Raw genomic sequence first — 15,177 nt, 5'->3', positions numbered from 1 at the left:
GTTTATATGGCATTGGGACAGAGGGGTGTGCCTCTTTGTATATTACATATGTTAAGGCTAAAGTGGTAGATACGGTTATTATTAATACTAACCGGTCAATATTAATAATAACCGCTTCTTTTGATCAAAGGGAAAAATAGAACGGAGAGATTTCCGTATCGTGATCTGCGGTTGAATAATCGCCAAATCTTGCTATCTTCTGGGCAGCAGCCCGCGAGAAACTGAAAAAAAAAATCACAGGAAGGGACCAACTTGACGGGAATAACTCGTGGCAACCCCCGGGGAAACATCTACAAGCTTGTTTTTTCTTTTCTGTTTAAAAAAAATTCCACTTTAAAATCAATTTGGAGATTGTTGTTGGCCTGGCAGATCACGACACGGAAATATCCCCAATAAAAACGCGAAAGAATGACATTGACCTAACTTCATTAGTTTTTATTAATAAAAACCGGTTAATGGGATGAATTCGCTTAAATTATTCACTTTAACCGGTTTATTTGGTTGTTATTAATATTGAACGGTTAGTTATAATAATAACCAACTGTTCACATTAATCGTAACACATATGCTACATAAACTAACACGTGTGCTTATTGCAACGCGTGGCTTGCGGTAACAGATGTGTAGTTCGTTTCGTTTATTTTAATGGACGCTTCCAACTGACTACTTAGGCAGATCCCAAGGACTGACGGACTAAGAAAAATACTTGTAATGATTCTCTAAAGATCAACAAGCAAGCACTTAAATTGAAGCAACCTCTCCTTCATCCCCTCAACAAAACAAAAAAAACTAATCTACTATAGATATGATCTCTGACAATTTGTGAGAGACACGGTTCCCAGCAAGTCACCGAAGTCAAGCATCACTGACTGCTGTCAGTGTGCGGGTGGGTGACCACTTGGATCAGTCTGTGTAGGGACTGTGAGTGTGCGGTATGGGTCCTCGTTAAACTATTCTACCGTAAAGTGCTCGACTTTGCATGCAGGTCGTTGGGCTACCGAAGCGGGGGTGCCATCCCCGCAGCAGAGGATCAAAATTGTGATGGCATGCTTTCGGATTATCCTCAGGGATGTTTCCCAGACCGTCGCCAATAGCCCATTGTACAGTGCGACGTAAATGAACTACAACGACAGTTCGTGAGAAGACAGTACATTTCCAGCATAAAACTAATTCAAATTTCTTTCTTTCTTAGGGATTTCTTACCTATAATTTGTTCTATATTTAATATAATGTATTTTAATATAATTTAATTCAGCAAATGCTTAGTAGCATTTTGTTTCTGTTGACATTGAATTTGAAGTGGAATTTACCTCTATGAATCCCTTAACATGCTATTCAATTGTAAGAGCTAAACACAATGAGTGTGAGAGGTTTTGAAGGCGGAACCGCTGACTTTCGGGGCCTCCCTAGCCCAGGAGTATCGCGCGCCGAACGCAGTGTAAAGCGTGAAGGTGGCGGGTCCGAATCCTGCTGTAACCCTGTATGCATTCTTTGTGATGTCCTTATTTAAACTGTTCTATCTGTCCTTCTACTTGACGTTGGTTTATAAGCCTAAATTGAGAAAACAAGCCTGCAAATATATGTAATTTCAATAAAGCAATAGAACCGGTGACTTTCTTTGTCATTTATATCTCCAAGTACTTTTTTTTTGGTACTTTATTTGCGTCGCTCTAGAGCTGTACAATGGGGTACGGTCTAGGAAACATGCCTGAGGATGATCCAAACTCATACCTTGGCATTTTTTCATCCTCTGCAGAGGTGATCGCTCCTCTGCTTTCGAAGTGCGAGACCTGGGCGCGAAGTCGAGCACTTTACCGTAGCACAGTTTAACGAAGACCGATACCGTGCTCCATGGTCCCTACGTAGGCTGATCAAAGTAGTAACTCACCCGCTTACAGACCACAGCCAGTAATGCTTGACTTCAGTGACCTGCTGGGAATCGTGTCTTAACGATCAGTCCACTGCGGGACCCAAGTTGCGACAGAGAATGCTGTTGGTTTAAATTGCTCATCACAAAGAACCTTAATAGTTACAAACTAATATCCTACAAGTTACATAAAAAATAAAGTTATCTCTAAATTTTACAGTGCTTATGAAAGTTTGTCCTCTTCAAAACACTTTTAAGCGTGGAGTTTACGGGTTCTATTCCAATCGTAACCATGTTGTATCTAGTTTTTCATGTCTACCTGCATTTTGGATAACTTTACTTTCGAAATTAGAGGCACATTACTTGTTCTTTGACTTAATTTTACAAGCCTGTTAATTTATGTATGATTGATTTTTCTTCGGTTATACTTTATTCCGTATTCAGTTATTCAAATATTTGAGTCCCGCAGTGGATTGTTCGTAAAAATACGGTTCCCAGGAGAACACAGAAGTCAAGCATCACTGACTGTTGTCAGTAAGCGGGTGGGTGACCACTTTGATCAGTATTCGTAGGGATCCAGGGTGTGCGGTATCGGTCCTCGTTAAACTGTTCTGTTGTGCAGTGCTAGACTTCGCGCGCTGGTTATCGTGCCACCAAAGTGAGAGTGCCATTCTCTGGACAGAGGATCACAATTGTGACGGTATGACTTCGGATCATCCTCAGAGATGTTTCGAAGACCGTTGTTAATCACGCATGGTGGAGCTCTAGTGTGACTTAAATAATGTACTTACTTATCATATCATCAACTCAACTCAACTGTGGCAGAATTTAATCGTTATCGATATTAAGGGATATAAAATAAGAGGCACGACTGGTATCGAATGAGCTCTTTCTGTCTCCTAACTGTTTTATATGTAAGTGTAGTCTTGTGTGTTTATTCTCAATTTAAATACTAAGATGGATACCGTACGTGATTTTGTGTCGGATGTTTTCTCTGAAGTTTTGGTCCAAAGAAGCATTTTTGTCTTAAAGATTTTGAAGGAATAAATTTGTTACCGATGATTACCAATTTTCAGAAGGTTGTTTATAGATGACTTTTCTCTTTGTTTTTTTAAAGTAAGTTTTTCTAATTTTTATACTTTTTGCATTTAAGTTTTTCGTGATTATTAGTGGTACGCTTGTAATTGTGTGTATCTATAATTTGTGATTGCTTTTTCAGAAAGATTAGTATTCCTGTCTTAATAATTGACCCTCTTGGGTAATTTTTAAAATATTTTGATTCGTATTTTTTGATGGGATATTAAGTTTCTTAAAATAAAATGAACACATACTAAAAGTAATTTTTAAAGTTCTGTTTTCTCAAATATTGAATTTTCAAAGTTCCGTGATTGTTTAAAACTGAAAAGATATCCCCTCAATATTAAGACATATCTTATATTTATACATTTGTGTAAGCATGTATGTATATTTTATACAATTGTATTAACGCTCCATTTTAAAATGACTTGCATTATTTTTTATACTCGAAATATTTTTAATCCTATTAATTTGAAATTTTTAAGATTAATAGTTTAATAATGGTTTGTGTATACCAACATCTCTTAAACTAATTTAACTTTCATAAGCTTGAGTTTGGTTAAAGAAAAACAAAATGTCTTCTGTATTGAAAGCACTGTTTGCAATCAAGCTTCTTGGTGTCTTTTGTACCCCTTATGTTCTTTCCTTTGACCAGGTAATAGTTTAATTTCGTTATTCAGTTAAGTTGTTTGCTTGCTGCGGTTGAGCAAATGGTTTCAACTTTTAGCCGGAAGTATTTTGCGTCAAACTGTTGTCCAGTACACCAGCTAAAATGTAAAGATATAATATTGAAACAGGTTTTTTTTTAGAGTGCCAGTTTAAAATTTGAAATCAAAATTAAATTCCGGTTATTAAACTAAAATGCTTGGCGATCGATTCTCAGACAAGCCATGTTTAGATTAATAGAAATAGAAAATTTTATTTTGGTATTTTACTAATTAAATATTCGTTAAATTTTCACCAAAAAATTTTTCAGATGCGTGATTGTTATCCCAATGTTTGAGAATCTGTTGAAGTAATTGTACTAGTTTTAAAATATAGTCTACGATTAAAATACACGTAATCTAAAAGTTTAGGCCAAACTTTAAAACAAATTATCTAATAAAATTTATATCGAATCTATAAAATTGTTTGCTCATATCTGGATTTTGTCTGCTATTATTAAACTATACTAAATCAAGTCTTAAACTTGTTTCACTGTAAAATTCAAGCGTGCAGGTAAAAGCAGTTTATTGAATTCACATTCTTTAAAATTAGAAAACTATTTCAGGTATCTAGTTGTTTGGAAACCAAAAACTAGAACATACAATATGGCATATTTAGTGTTATTTAAATAAAACACATGGTATTAATAAAATGACAGTTTTTTATGAATTCTGCTCTTCAGTAATGTACAAATTTGAATATTTAAGGTAACACATTCTGTTCCAAATCAAAATTTTTATCCGACAATTCCGAATCTGTCTGTAATTACCGCTTACATTATTTAAAATCCTTATTTTCGCCTTACAGTGAACCTAAATAGAAAACATTTAATCGCACAGACTTTTTATTGTTTCACAACCCCGCTCATTTTGGTATCTTTTCTCCCCTTCTGTTTTTCCTTACACCAGGTAACACCGTTTAATTTCGTTATTTAGTTAGGTAAAGTTGTTTGCTTGTAGTTCAGCAAATGATTTAAACTTTCAGCAATAAATTCAAATGAATTTCTCATAATTGGAAGTAAATTAATACGTAATAAAGGATTACTGTGAAATAATTTTTTTCCTTTTGATCGCGATTATTTTGTCTGAAAATTTCGTTCCTAATTCAATTGTGTAATTCCTGAGGTGAATAACAAATTTGTTAGTTGAGAAATTCTAATTAACTTTCTTCGAAATTTATGAAAATTAGAAAGTTGACCTAAGTATTGAAAACATTAAAGTGTTGCACAACTTTCAGATTAAAAATCTTATTCTACTGTATTTTAATAGAGCATTTATCCCAAGGCATGAATATTAGAAAACTATCTGCTAATTTCAGCTAAATGTGCTAAATATCATCACACTAAAACATAAAATCAGATTGTTGTATATAATTTACTGGTTGGGTACTAAAGGTTTTGCAATCATTATTGGCTAATTTCAATTTCATTTGTTTTTTCGTGATATTTAAATGCGTACCGCATTGCCAATTTTTAAAAGGTATTTCTAAGCTGCGAACGCCAATATGGAATTGTGTTCGATAACTATCTGTATCGAGCCATTTTTCGTGATTTCTGTAGTAAACTGATTTAAAATTCCGAACAGTTAATGGCATTCAAAATTTTGGACTAAATTGAGAATTGTTTTAAAATGAACAAAAATATTAAGTCTCTAAATTCTTTCTTTTTAGTATTTGAGACTAATATTAATCTAATATTAGTGATACATTACTTAAGTATACAATGTTCAGTAGCAAATTTAAAAATCTAATGTTCATTGTACTAGAACATTTGTTTAAAAGTTTGTCAGGGTCACGTGATGTAATAACACGCATTTTCTGATGTTGCGAGCAAAAAGCTTGATATTATAGATATGATCATTTTTTGTTTTGGTTTTTGGACGATGGATGAAAAAGAATAAAAAAATGGTGAATTAGTTTTTGTAGAATTTTGCGTTATTTCTTTTGTAAAAGGTTACGACTGACAAATGCGCGGGGAAACCCCAATGGATTTCGAAATAAAAGATTGGTAGTTGTTTGTTCTATGAATTTCAAGTTGTTTGATGGAAGATAGTGAGTTATTTAGATTGTCTTGAAATTGGTTTAGGAAGTGGCATTTTTTTTTGTAAGAAGGTGCAGTTTAGAAAGTAGTAGGTGAAAAATGGCATTTTTAGGAAGAGCTTTAAAAGTAGATTTGAAGTGTTTGGCGGAAGAGTTAGGAGAAACGGCAACGGAAGACATGAGAGTTACCGAATTAAAGAAGATTATATTGGCGAGTACGGAGTACGAAGAGGAGTTTGTGAAGGAATTATTAAAAAGAATAGTTAGTGGAAGAGAAGAAATAAAGCGCCAACAAAAAGAAGATGAAATTAGGCGACAAGAATATGAAATTAAGCAACAGGAAAGGGAAGACGAATTAAAGCGGCGAGAACAGGAAAGGGAAGATGAATTAAAGAGGCGAGAACAGGAAAGGGAAGGTGAATTAAAGCGGCGAGAACAGGAAAGGGAAGATGAATTAAAGCGGCAAGAAAAGGAATATGAATTGGAGAGGTTGAAGATAGAAGCTTCATTGGTACATACTGGTACTATAGGAGAGACGAGCAGCTCTCGAAATGAAGAAGCAAGAGAACATGTACCTGGTGGATTGCAAAAATTAATGCGTACTTTTGATCCAAAAGAAGGTGATATAAGTTTTTATCTAATATTGTTTGAAAGACAAGCACGAAGAGTCCATATAAAAGAAGAAGATTGGGTAACGCATCTTGTTGGATTATTGCCTCTAGAAATGGCGAATTTAATTGCAAGGGAGCCTGAAGAAAAAGTAAATGATTATAAACATGTAAAATGTATGTTATTGAAAAGGTTTAAATTGAGCCCAGAAGCATTTAAAATAAAGTTTAAGAGACATTGTAAAGCGGCTGAGAGCACTTGGCGAGATTTTGGATTTGAATTGGCGAACTATTTTAACGAATGGGTTTCGGGACTAAAAATTAATGATTTCGACAGCCTGAAACAACTTGTCATTGTCGAACAGATAAAAGAACGAGTACCTGGAGACATACAAAATCATTTTATTGATGAGTGGAGTAGAATTTGCTCAGTTGACACACTTGCTGAGAAGCTAGATGAGTACGAGAATGCAAGGAAATATAACCAAACTACTAAATTCATTGCTTCTCAACCATATAGGAACTTATACCGGGAAAAACCAAACATGGTTAGTAGAAGATATCATACATTTGGTGAAGGATATAAACATGAGCATAACAACCATGGCAGAATTGATAAGCGGAGTTCTTCCCAAAATCCAGTCACATGTTTTAATTGTGGACGAGTAGGACACTTGGCACGATTTTGTCGAGATAATAAAGAGAGGAGAAGAAACATTGAAGGCAAAGTGGCCGAGGTTCAAGTATCGGAAGGGCAAGTATCCGAAGTTAAGGTACTCAGAAATGGAAATATCGAAAGCAAAGTAGTCACTGCGAGATTTAACGGTGAAGTCATGATAGGAAACAAAAAATGTAAAGGCGTTCAACCAAAAATAGCTGCCCTTAAGAAAGTTAGAATTTCATATAATGGAAATGAATACGAAGCTGTAGTAGATTCTGGTGCACAAATAAGTGTATTTAAAAACGATATAGTGGGTAAGGAAGTGGATTACAAAGGACATATAATACTACAACCTGCGTTTGGCGAAAGTCTAAAAGCTGAGTTAAAAGAAGTGGAAATCGCTTTGGTAACGGAAGGATATATTACGCCTATAATTAAAACGATGATAGCAGCCGTCAATGGGTTAAATGCTGACATTTTGTTGGATGCTGAAACTTATGAGGCATTATTAGAACAAAAAAGAGTATACAATCCCAGTTTTACTGCTGCTATGAAGCTAAGATCAGATTCCCGAAAGGAGCTGTTATATATGAGTGCAAGTGACGGAGAAGAGCAGCAGGAGCCAACAGTAGGTGAATGCGGTGATAAAAAGAATGGAAATGAAACCGAACGATTCAAGATACAACAACAAAGTTGCGATACTCTCCAAGAAGCATGGAAATTGGGGAAGCAAAATAAAGGAGGGTATGTGATACAAAATAATATACTATGCCATGAAGAGCTGTTGGACGGGAATAGAATACAACAATTAGTAATTCCCGAAATTAGAAAAGGTAAAATACTAGAAATTGCCCACGAGTCAGTATTCGGAGCACATCTAGGAGCTCGTAAAACAATTCAAAGAATTAAATTTTCCTTTTATTGGCCAGGGATGGTCAAGGAAATTAAAGCTTATTGTAGCTCATGTCATGGGTGCCAAGGTAGAAGAGTTGTTCGTTCAGTAGACAAAATTCCGATAACACCTGTGTCACGTCCTGAACTTCCATTCCAAGTGGTGAACGTAGATCTAATTGGTCCTCTAGATCCAGTATCAGCACAAGGACATAAAAATATCCTTTGTTTGATGGACCAACATTCAAGATGGCCTGAAGCAGTCCCGCTCAAATCGTTAACGGCAAGGAATACATGTGAAGCACTGCTCGAAATATTCTGTAGGACAGGAATTCCAGAAGTAATCGTGGTGGATAATGCGACAAATTTTACGGCAAGTTTAACGCAAGAGTTTTTGAAGGTTTTAGGAGCTTGCCCGCGATTTTCAACGCCATACCATCCGGAAGGGAACGGATTGATTGAAAGATGGAACCAAACTTTCAAAAATATGCTACATCACATTATTAGAGAAGTAGGAAGAAATTGGCATCGACACATACCATTTGTACTATGGGCTTATCGAGAAGTTCCAAATGCAACTACAGGAGTACCACCTTTTCTGCTAATGTACGGGAGAGAACCGAAAGGCCCGTTATCTATATTGAAGTCAATTTGGGCCGGAGATATGTTTTTACCTTTGAATATGAAAGGATCAGCGGAGGAATATTTAAAAGAGTTAAAAGGAAAATTAGAAATAGCAACCGAAAAGGCAAGGTTAACAAGTGATGTGCAACAAAGTAATTATGCCAAATATTACAATAGAAGGAAAAAATACCGGGAATTTGCGCCAGGAGATCAAGTACTTGTGCTAATGCATGATTCATCCAATTCATTATATGCCAGATGGATAGGTCCAGTAAAGGTAATTAGAAGAGTGAAACCGAATTCGTATTATTTGCAAATGCCTGAAGGAAATTTAAGATTATTGCATGTTAACAAAATGAGAGAATACAAAGCGAGAATTCAAACAGTTGGAGTTGTCTATGATATTGATGATGAATTTGGTGAAATATACGAAACACCAACTCTTCCTACAGATGTGGAAAGCTATGAAGCATTGAAAGGATTAAATTTGGATTACTTACCCAAAATGCAACAAAATCAATTGAAAGATCTTTTACATAGACGCAAAACGTTGTTTTCGGGGAAGATAAGGATAGCTAAAGTTGGGAAACATGCGATAAAGCTGAAAGCTGAGGAGGATACGATGAAACCAAAAACGTATAAGATACCAGAAAACTTAAAGGGGAAAGTGGATGCACAGATCAATGAATTGCTAGCGTTAGGACTGATTGAACCGGTGGTAAGTGAGATAGCACACCCGGTAGTATGTGTTCATAAGAAAGACGGAACAATCAGGTTATGCATTGATTTCAGAAGTTTGAATGCTCTTACCGTTCCGGATGCATATCCAATGCAAAATATGATGGAGTTGAATTTCTTAGTAGGAAAGAAGAAATTCATTACTGTGCTAGATATGTTGAAGGGATATTGGGCTATACCGATGGAGAACGGCAGCAAACACCTCACAGCATTCCGAACTCACCGAGGCCAGTACCAATGGAATGTATTACCCTTTGGATTAAGAAATGCTGCTGCAACCTACCAAAGAGCTATGTCTAAAGTGGTTCAGTCCATGTCTGATTTCACTTGTGCTTATATCGATGATTTAGCAGTATTTTCTGATACGTGGGAGGAACATTTGATTCATCTTGAAGAAGTTTTTAAGAGATTGGAATATTTTAATTTCTCCGTGAACTTGAGAAAGTGCGAATTTGCTAGACAAAAGGTTAAATACTTAGGACATATTATTGATTCAGGTAAACATGCTCCTGACAAAGAACGAATAAGAGTAATACAGAAATTAGAGGCACCCAAAACCAAAAAACAACTGAGAAGTGCTTTGGGATTATGCAACTTTTACAGGCAGTATATTCCAAACTTCGCAAAGATTGCTCTTCCACTAACAGAGCTTACTAAAAAGAAAGTTCCTAATGAGATTCCTTGGAGCGAAGAAGCTGAGAAGGCATTCAAGGAATTGAAGACGTCGCTATGTAAGATCGCAGAGTTACAAGTCCCAGACATAGAGAAACCATACTACTTGCATACGGATGCATCTCAAAATGCGGTCGGATGTTGTTTAGGTCAGTTAGATGAAGAAGGAAATATTCGTCCCATAGCTTTCGGTAGCCAGAAGCTGAATTCAACTCAACAGAAATGGTCTACAATTGAAAGGGAAGCTTATGCTATTATTTGGGCTTTGCAGAGATTTGAAACCTTACTCTGTGGTGCTAAGATTATTTTATTAACTGATCATAATCCCCTAGTATTTCTGACGAGTGCGACACCCCAAAGCCCGAGGTTGCAGAGATGGGCGTTAGCCATTCAACGCCATGATATTGAGGCAAGTCACATCAAAGGATCGAAACTTAGTAATGCAGATGCATTGTCCAAACTGTAAATATAAACTAAAATAAGACTCTGAACATTTTTTCCTATTATTATTATTAGGTGATTAAAGTAAATACCTAGTGTTAAGTTAAACCTAAGATTCAGTGAATATTTGGGTGAATGTGAAACATAGTTTGTTTATGTGTAAAGTGTGACCCTTAAACTATTTGCCATATTCGATCTTTGGATCTATTATGACTCTGGGGGGAAGGTGTCAGGGTCACGTGATGTAATAACACGCATTTTCTGATGTTGCGAGCAAAAAGCTTGATATTATAGATATGATCATTTTTTGTTTTGGTTTTTGGACGATGGATGAAAAAGAATAAAAAAATGGTGAATTAGTTTTTGTAGAATTTTGCGTTATTTCTTTTGTAAAAGGTTACGACTGACAAAGTTCACGATGGCTTTTGCTTAGACACATCGATATTGACCTATTATAATCATTGGTTTAACTTTTATAATTAAATGTTTAATGTTTTAAAATTCTTTTTTAGGGGAAATCTACATATTTGGTTTATAAGAACTTTCACATTCAGGTTTTGATATAAATGTCGTTATAATTTTAGGCTGGGGAATGTTTTTGTAGGGATCATCTTTTCACTAGTCTCTTAATTATACTAACAGGTCTATCAGTGAAAGGTTAGTGCGAAATTTATGGTAAATGGCAAATTTACGAATACGAAGTGTCTGTAGCTTTAAAATGTGTCTAAAAGATTTAACTTTAAGAATTTTAATGGTGCTTTACTTCAGGTAAAATTTTTTATTTAATGAATGTTTTGTATGCGCATAACGTCCAGAGGCAACGGCCCTTAGGTATAGTTCGTTCACCAGGAGTTGGCACTTGGCTCCACGTCCTTGGAGGCTGTGTTCATTTCATCGCGGGAGTAAGAGGAGAAACATCTCTTAATGCGTGCCAAGCACATGCAGTGAATTCTATTATACCTTTCGTTACTCTAGCTAATTAAATATATTTTAAATTTAAAAACTGCTCTTTTCCCAGCAAATATCTTAAAGGACAAACTATTCACTCAAAAGAGAGAAGTATCAAATTTATGAAATATTTAATGTTATATTTATTTCACAATGTGCATTTTTTTTTGTCTTGAGATAGCCAAATAACAACCTTGTTCAGGATTGTTCACTTCCTTCTCCTAAAAATAGCGAAATAGTATGGTCGGTTATTATGTGATGTAGGCAGAACAAAGTGCCCACTCCTGGTGAACGTACTATATAAAGCCAAAGGCATCCACTCTGCCAAAAGGTAACCCAGCAAAGAATCTATTAAACATGTCTTATATACTAGTGAATTGGAATTTTTGTAGTGGTAGATACATTACAGGTATAAAGGCAAACACATCCACTCTGCCACCAAGAATACCAAAATCTAAGCAAACAGCTACGAAATTTAACAGGTACAGGTTTGAGTCGAAGAAAATATTTGGGTCGAAAATATTGTTATTCAAACGAAACTTAGTTATTAGTTTTACGTCAGTTTAGATTTAAGAAATTAAAAATATTGTTCTAAATTATTATTAAACAATATATTTGTATTGACATAAAAGCAGGTAATAATTTAAATTTACTTTGAAGTAAGATACTTTTTCCGGGGGTTAATATAGTTTTTCTGTAGTTCTTACGACACTGCGTACACAGCATTAAATATTTAACTAATGAAACTTAATCATATTAAAGGGTTATATTTTTAATTACATTTTCTTATTTGTTGCAGAATCCAAGAAGCTACCGTGATTTCCTTGAAATTGATGTTTGAGATTCTACCACAGGAAGTAACTAATGCTAGATTGAAAGAATATAGACCTTGCAGCAGAATAATCATGATGACTTTACAGCTTGATACTCTACTACAGAAAGTTAGTAATGCTAGATTGAGAGAATATAGACCTTGCAGTAGAATATTGATTATCACTTTAAAGTTTATTGATGGGTAAGTATTATTATGATCAGGTTAAGAAATTGTTGAACATAAATTTTATTTAATGTATTTAAACTCTAATACAGTGTTTGATCAGAGATTGAATTGTGAATAAACAAAAATCAAATTACTCTGGTATCCAACTGGGTAAAGAGGAAAAAATTTTGACGAAAGTTTGAATATTTCATTATTCATGTTTGGAGTTGGTTAATTAGCTTTCCAAAACACAAGTTTTGATGACAGATTTTAATAAATGGAGTTTGATTAGATTTTTCGCGTGCTGACAAATATAGCCAGAAGTAAACACCTGAAAACTAAAAAAAATTTTCTTAGTTTTTTTAACCTTTCCATTTGATTAAATTATATTTTTAAGACTTAATTTTCGATTTTTCGTCCTCTGAATTTTATGAACGTTGATTTTATGAATTTTTATCTCAATTTATTATAGAATTTGAAACATTATTTGTAGTTTTGTATGTTGTCCATTTGCGCAAAAGCTAGGGTATGAGTGAATTTCGTATTTTTATTAGGCTTTAAGTGAGTCTATAAATTTTTCTTCCTGATAATTAAATATTCATGAATATATTTAGTTATATTTAATTTTTTAAGATTTTAGTTCAAAACACATGTAATCACACTAATCTAGAGAATTTGTATTAAAATTTATGCATTATAATTTGTTGTCGAAGTTTCAGTATGGCATGGAAAATTTGGTTTTTGAACTAATTTGTTTTGAAATATACTTTTTTAATTTTCGGATCCTTGCTAACAAATTAAATTTAGCCTTTGTAAAAATATGTTGAAACCAGTCTCATACCTTAAGGGAATTTCATTTTTATGAAAACTTGGCTTCCTCTAAATAGTTGAGAATGTTTTGGGGTTTCCCGTATATGTTACCAAGGGGAAGAGAGAGGGGTGTGGACTGGACAGTGTGTAAGCATCATTTTAAATAAGCTAGGTAAGTTTTTCAAATGTATTAATTTTTTAACTCGTTAGGACAGAAGTTAATTGCGTTAACATTGTTCCTTACGTTTTAAAACTTATTTCACCTTTTTACTTTCTTAGTGGGGGGGGTAGGATTTTAACGTCTACTGATTTAATCTGCTTATAACTATTGGGAGGCTAATGAATTCGACCCAATGTCATTCATCAAATAATTTCAACTCTAATTACCTTTCGAATGCAATATTCCCTATGCATACATCAAAGCTGTTTCATTTACTTTCGTGGTGATTTTAAAATTTTTAGTAATTAAAATTTCGACTGGCGCCGTTAGACTCGGGGGATTTTCATTTTAACTTTGTCTGCGTTTGTTAATAAATTCTTGTGTTTTACTCCAGTGATTTGGAAAGTAGGCACATAGTGCAGAGGACTTGTGAGTAGGAATTGAATGTTTGTACTAATGTGATCATTATGGCCATTACACAAAAATATCAATTTCAAAAGCTTACCAACGAAGGGGTTGGAACGAATCATTAGAATTTTAGTAAATGATTATAAAACTTGATTCGACGCACTGATATCGAACACTCTTACTAAAAGACTTGTGTAATTTTACCGTGAAAGTAAGGACATTTTTATTTTTATAATTAGGCTTTGTACTGGATACCTCAACGACGTATAGTAACTCTTAAGGACCCTATTTGCCGAGATCTCCATTTCGGACCTAGTTGCCATAGGAAACGTGTGTGCCAAGATGCCCTCGATTACTTAGTGTGATAACTATGTGTGCCTAGATGACTTCGATAACTACCTAGTTACCATGATAAACATGTGTGCCAAGATGACCTCAATTACTGACCTAGTTGTCATGAGAACAATGTGTACCAAGATTAGCTTGATTACCGACCTAGTTACCATGAGAAACATGTGTGCTGAAATGATTGACTTTTGTTGCCATGACCGAACTGAAGAGTTAAACCTACCTTATTTCTTCGACTCAAAAGGTTTATTTTTTATATTCTCTATTTTGGAAATTCCACACTTGTATTGTATGAATATTTAAATATAATTTTTTTTTTTTAATAAGAATGAAGCTACATATTGTCTTTTGTGAAATCTAAATCCATATTTCCAATTCCGTGCATGCAATTTAAGAGTACTCAGTAATAAATTAAATTTATTTCTAAGATTTTTCTTAAATATAATTTATCGAATTGATCTAAAGTTTATTATATCCAAAATTTTGTTCATTAATTATTTTAATAGTAAATTGTTTATCCATTAAATATCATAAATTAAATATCATACTTCATTGATCCTGTGTAGTGTATGTATACGTAAACTTAAGTATCAAAACGTTTTAAGACAAGCTTATTGTTAGCTAGCGCTCTTAATAAATTATGACTTATGTCTTAAAAATAAACCTAGAATATTTATGAGAATTAACTTTCAACGAATAAAAACTAATTTCGATTTGTTTTTTCTTCAAACTGTTGTCCAGTACAAGAGCTAAAATGTAAAGTTGTAATTTTAAAAATTGATTCCTTGAGAGTGCCAGTTTAAATTTGAAATGAAAATTAAATTACGGCAATTAAACTAAATTACTTGGCTTTCGATTCTCAAACAAAACATTTAAATTAAGAAACTTGGCTTTCGATTCTCAAACAAAACATATTTAAATTAAGAAAGCTTAATATAAAATTTTATTATGGTATAATACTAATTATATATTTTTCAATAAATCTCCACCAACTTTTCAGATGCGTGATTGTTATCGCATAATTTGAGAATCAGTTGAAGTAAATATACTAATTTTAAAATGATATCTACGGCTTAGAATACACGTAATATAAGAGTTTAGGCCAAACTTTAAAAACAAATGATTTAATAAAATTTATATCTAATCTATAAAATTGATCGCTCAACTCTGTCGGCTATTAAAATATACTAAATAAACTCTTAA

The 15,177-nt window shown here is 34.0% G+C and overlaps 1 long non-coding RNA gene across 1 annotated transcript; it reads left to right on the top strand.

The window, feature by feature from the left end:
• Positions 1–2,726: 2,726 nt before the first annotated feature.
• On the top strand, positions 2,727–14,401 carry LOC147806606 (uncharacterized). Its single transcript, XR_015436004.1, has 3 exons — positions 2,727–2,983; positions 12,069–12,284; positions 13,866–14,401. It is a non-coding gene; the product is annotated as an uncharacterized LOC147806606 (long non-coding RNA).
• Positions 14,402–15,177: the final 776 nt, after the last annotated feature.

The sequence above is a fragment of the Parasteatoda tepidariorum genome, chromosome 8 (assembly GCF_982258835.1).
Source record: "Parasteatoda tepidariorum strain Cologne lab strain chromosome 8, Ptep-v5.0, whole genome shotgun sequence".
Classification (NCBI taxonomy): domain Eukaryota; kingdom Metazoa; phylum Arthropoda; class Arachnida; order Araneae; family Theridiidae; genus Parasteatoda; species Parasteatoda tepidariorum.
The sequence above is the reverse complement of the archived record's forward strand: the minus strand, read 5'-3'. Positions and strand labels throughout refer to the sequence as shown.